Source organism: Myotis brandtii, unplaced genomic scaffold, assembly GCF_000412655.1.
Source record: "Myotis brandtii unplaced genomic scaffold, ASM41265v1 scaffold393, whole genome shotgun sequence".
Taxonomy (NCBI): domain Eukaryota; kingdom Metazoa; phylum Chordata; class Mammalia; order Chiroptera; family Vespertilionidae; genus Myotis; species Myotis brandtii.
Window position 1 is genome coordinate 213705 of NW_005365070.1, and position 6182 is coordinate 219886.

Consider the following 6182-nt stretch of genomic DNA (forward strand, 5'->3'; position numbering starts at 1 on the left):
TTTGATGTATTTCCATGTGTATATACACATACATATATATTAAGATTATGCTGGTATATACAATTTAGTGGTCTGATTTTATCACTTAATCTTATATGAAGAACATTTACCCATGTCAATACATATTCTGTTTAAATATATTATTAATAAATGACTGCATAGTATTTAAATGTATGGATATAGCATGAGTTTTTGGCTGTTATAATTAACATTACAATAAACATCCTCAACTATACATTTTTGTGCCATTTTGCTTATTTACAATTACATATTATTGAAGGTGGAATTATTAAGTCAAGCATATACTAATAAACATTAAAAAATAGTCTTAGATATATACTTCTAAACTGCCCTTTATTTAATGTTGAGCTAATTTATACTCAATGTACAGCACTACCATTATTGTGTGAGTACTCTTTTCACCAAATGTTTGCTAACAGTGAAAATTACCTTTTTATAAAATCTTTGTTAATTTCATTCATAATAAAATGTATGTTTTAGTTTCTAGGTATTTAGACAGATTCTGTAAACAGGAACAATGAAAAGTTCTGGATAAAGTAAAAAATGTCTACCTTCTTTAAAACATCAAAAACCTAATAAGATGTATAAGGAATCATCAAACCCAAATCTAATTTAAGGCAGTAACCCAAAGAAGCGAGCTGAACACTGAAGCTAATTTTTCTCTAAGCACATTTGCCAAACAAGTCCAACTTAAGCTTTCATTTTTGTGTATGTGGGATTTCTCTACAAGGATAGAATATAAGGCTCGGGCCCTACCAAGATGGAGAGTTTAATTAGGAGTTCCTGTTCCCATATATTTAGTATCTTCAGTGTAAGGGTCAACTATAAATAAACACCCATTCTCAGGAAAATGTATGAAAATTTGCTTTATCACCTATCACAACTGGTTGAGGAGAAAAGAGGGGACCATCTCCGAAAAGTTGTAACCACAATCCAGCTCTTGCGTAGATTTATGCCCCAAATTCACATTGACCGCATAAAAAAAAAACAAACAAAACAAATTCAGGATGTAAATTTAGCCCAATGTGGTCCTAGGAAAAAAGTGTCCCTGCCTCCTGAATCAGGAAGAAGTGAATACACATCCTCCCTGGGGAAACACATCTTTATTCAAGGCCATGAGCAGCTAAGAGCCAAAAGTAACTACACACACCATGAGTAACAAGACACCGTGAATAAGGAACAACAGATAAGAGGGACAGATCCATTAAAACCTCAGATATTGGGATTTTCAGATACAAATTATAAATTATTATGCTTAAAGAAATAAAAGTCAAACTCTAGCCCTAGCTAATGTGGCTAAATGGTTAGAGTGTCAACCTGCACACCAAAGGGTTGTGGGTCAATTCCTGATCAAGGACATGTAGCTGAGTTGCAGGTTTGATCCCCAGCCCTGCTGGGGTGCGTGCAGAAAGCAACGGATCAATGTGTCTCTTTCACATCGATATTTCTCTCTCTCTCTCTCTCCTCTCTCTCTCTCTCTCTCTCTCTCTCCATTCCTCCCTCTCTTCCACTCTTTCTAAAAGTCAATGGAAAAAAGAACCAAATAAAATATTTAGAAATTAAAAAGAATAATTTAAATTTAAAAGTCAATATATGAGCCCTAACCGGTTTGGCTCAGTGGATAGAGCAACAGCCTGCGGACTCAAGGGTCCCAGGTTCGATTCCAGTCAAGGGCATGTACCTTGGTTGCGGGCACATCCCCAGTAGGGAGTGTGCAGGAGGCAGGTGATCGATGTTTCTCTCTCATCGATGTTTCTAACTCTCTATCCCTCTCTCTTCCTCTCTGTAAAAAATCAATAAAATATATTTTTAAAAAATCAATATATGAGTTTAACAATAGGTTAAAATCATATTATCTTTGTAAGAGAGATAAATTTATAGCTGACTTTTTAATAGCAACAAGAATACCCAAAGACCCAGGAATGATATCACCAATGTGGTAAGAGAAAATAACTGCTAACCTAGAATTATATACCCAACAAAAAAACTTTGAATAAAGAGAAGAAAATACAGTTTTCAAAAATTCAGAGACTTTGCCACCAACAGACTTCCGATAAAGGAAATGCTAAAGTATGTGTATTCTAGGCCAAAGATCATATTCAATTTGAGATGGAAGGCTTGAATTCCAAGAAGAGTTGATGAGCAAAGAAAATGATAATGGATAAAAAAACATGACCCATACATCTGCTGTCTACAAGAGACCCACCTCATTAGAAGGGACTCACACAGACTGAAAGTGAAGGGATGGAAAAATATCTTTCACGCAAATGGAAAGGAAAAGAAAGCTGGGGTAGCAATACTTATATCGGACAAAATACATCTCAAAGTGAAGGCCATAACCAGAGATAAGGAAGGCCACTTCATAATACTAAAGGGATCAATACAACAAGAAGATATAACCCTGGTAAACATATATGCACCCAATGCAGGAGCACCCAAATACATAAAAAAACTCCTGGAAGATATCAAAGGAGAGATCGACAACAATACAATCATAGTAGGGGACTTTAATACACCACTGACACCACTGGATAAGCCCGCTAGACAAACAATCAGCAAAGAAACAGCAATCCTAAATGACTCACTAGATCAGATGGACTTAATTGACATCTTCAGAACACTTCACCCCAAAGCCATGGAATATACATTCCTCTCAGGTGCTCATGGGACATATTCAAAAATAGACCACATATTGGGTCACAAACGAAGTCTCCCCAAATTCAAGAAGATTAGAAGATTGAAAAGCATCTACTCAGACCACGATGGCATAATGTTAGAAATAAACTACAATAAAAACAACCCAAAATACTCAAATACTCAAAAGCTGAATAGCATGTTATTAAATATTGATTGGGTTACCAATGACATCAAAGAAGAAATTAAAAACATCCTGGACACTAATGACAATGAAAACACAACAATCCAAAACCTATGGGACACAATGAAAGCAGTCCTGAGAGGGAAGTTTATAGCTCTACAGGCCTACCTCAAAAAACAAGAAAAAATGGTAGTAAATCATCTAACTCTACAACTCAAAGAATTAGAAAGAGAGCAACAAGAAAACCCCAGAGTGAGCAGAAGGAAGGAGATAATAAAGATTAGAGCAGAAATAAATGACATAGAGACCAAAAAAACAATACAGAAAATCAATGAAACCAAGAGCTGGTTCTTTGAAAGGATAAACAAGATCGACAAACCTCTAGCCAGGCTCACCAAGAAGCAAAGAGAGAGGACCCAAATAAACCAAATCAGAAACGATAGAGGCGAAATAACAACAGACCCCACAGAAATACAAATGATTGTTAAACAATACTATGGACAGCTCTACTCCAACAAACTAGACAACCTGGAGGAAATGGACAAATTCCTAGGAAAATACAACATTCCAAAACTCAATCAGGAAGAATCTAAAAATCTCAATAGGCCAATAACTATGGAAGAAATTGAAGCAGTCATCAAAAAGCTCCCAGCAAACAAAAGCCCAGGACCAGATGGCTTCTCAGGGGAGTTTTACCAAACTTTCAAGGAAGAACTAAAACCTATCCTCCTCAGACTACTACAAAAAATTCAGGAGGAAGGAACACTTCCAAGCTCATTCTATGAAGCCAGCATCACCCTAATACCAAAACCAGGTAAAGACAACACAATGAAAGAGAATTACAGGCCAATATCCCTCATGAACATAGATGCCAAAATCCTCAACAAAATCTTAGCAAATCGGATCCAACAGTACATCAGAAAGATCATACACCATGACCAAGTAGGATTTATCCCAGGAATGCAAGGATGGTACAACATCCGTAAATCAATAAACGTAATACATCACATAAACAAATTGAAAGAAAAAAACCACATGGTCATATCAATTGATGCAGAAAAAGCATTCGACAAAATCCAACACCCATTTTTGATAAAAACTCTCAGCAAGGTGGGAATAGAAGGATCATACCTCAACATAATAAAAGCCATATATGACAAACCCACAGCCAACATCATACTCAATGGACAAAAACTAACACCATTTCCCCTAAGAACAGGAACAAGACAGGGATGCCCACTCTCACCACTCCTCTTCAACATAGTCCTGGAAGTATTAGCCATTGCAATTAGACAAGAAGAAGAAATAAAAGGCATCCAAATTGGAAAAGAGGAAGTAAAACTGTCCTTATTTGCAGACGACATGATATTATACATACAAAACCCTAGAGACTCCATCAAAAAACTACTAGACTTAATACATGAATTTGGCAATGTAGCAGGATACAAAATTAACCCCAAGAAATCTGAGGCATTTCTATACACCAATAGTGAACTTTCAGAAAGAGAGATTATAAAAACAATCCCATTTACCATCGCACCAAAAAAATTAAGATACCTAGGAATAAACTTAACTAAAGAGGTAAAAGACCTCTACTCAGAAAACTACAGGACGTTGAAAAAAGAGATAGAGGAAGACATAAAGAGATGGAAGAACATACCATGTTCTTGGATTGGTAGAATCAACATCATTAAAATGTCCATACTACCCAAAGCAATCTATAAATTCAACGCACTTCCCATTAAAATACCAATGGCCTACTTCAAAGATCTAGAACGAACTCTCCAAAAATTCATCTGGAATAAAAAAAGACCCCGAATAGCTGCAGCGATCCTGAGAAAGAACAAAGTAGGTGGGATCTCAATGCCAGATATCAAGCTGTATTACAAAGCCACTGTTCTCAAAACTGCCTGGTACTGGCACAAGAACAGACATATAGATCAATGGAATAGAATAGAGAGCCCAGAAATCAGCCCCAACCAATACGCTCAATTAATATTTGACAAAGGAGGCAAGAACATACAATGGAGTCAAGACAGTCTCTTCAATAAATGGTGCTGGGAAAATTGGACAGATACATGCAAGAAAATGAAACTAGACCACCAACTTACACCATACACAAAAATAAACTCAAAATGGATAAAGGACTTAAATGTACGACAGGAAACCATAAAAATTCTAGAAGAATCCAAAGGCAACAAAATCTCAGACATATGCCAAAGCAATTTCTTCACTGATACAGCTCCTAGGGCAGTTGAAACTAAAGAGAAAATGAACAAATGGGACTACATCAAAATAAAAAGCTTCTGCACAGCAAAAGAAACCATCAACAAAACAACAAGAAAACCCACTGCGTGGGAAAACATATTTGCCAACGTCATATCTGATAAGGGCCTAATCTCCAAAATTTATAGGGAACTCATACAACTTAACAAAAAGAAGATAAACAATCCAATCAAAAAATGGGCAAAGGACCTAAATAGACACCTTTCAAAAGAGGACATTCAGAAAGCCAAGAGACATATGAAAACATGCTCAAAGTCACTAATCATCCGAGAGATGCAAATCAAAACAACAATGAGGTACCATCTCACACCTGTCAGAATGGCTATCATCAACAAATCAACAAACGACAAGTGCTGGAGAGGATGTGGAGAAAAAGGAACACTTGTGCACTGCTGGTGGGAATGCAGACTGGTGCAGCCACTATGGAAGACAGTATGGAGTTTCCTCAAAAAACTGGAAATGGAACTCCCATTTGACCCTGTGATCCCACTTCTAGGAATATATCCCAAGAAACCAGAAACACCAATCAGAAAGGATATATGCACCCATATGTTCATAGCAGCACAATTCACCATAGCTAAGATCTGGAAACAGCCTAAGTGCCCATCAGTAGATGAATGGATTAGAAAACTGTGGTACATCTACACGATGGAATACTATGCTGCTGTAAAAAAGAAGGAACTCTTACAATTTGCAACGGCATGGATGGAGCTGGAGAGCATTATGCTAAGTGAAATAAGCCAGTCAATGAAGGAAAAATACCACATGATCTCACTCATTCATGGATAATAAAGACCATTACAAACTTTTGAACAATAATAGATACAGAGGCAGAGCTGCCTCAAACTGATTGTCAAACTGCAGTGGGAAGGCCAGAGAGGGTTGGGGGGCAGAAGGGAGGGGAGTAAGAGATCAACCGAAGGACTTGTATGCATGCATATAAGCAAAACCAATGGACATAAGACACTGGGGGGTAGGGGAAGCCGGGGTATTGTCAAGGGCGGGGAAAAAAAGGACACATATGTAATACCCTTTGTAATACTTATAATATTTTTTT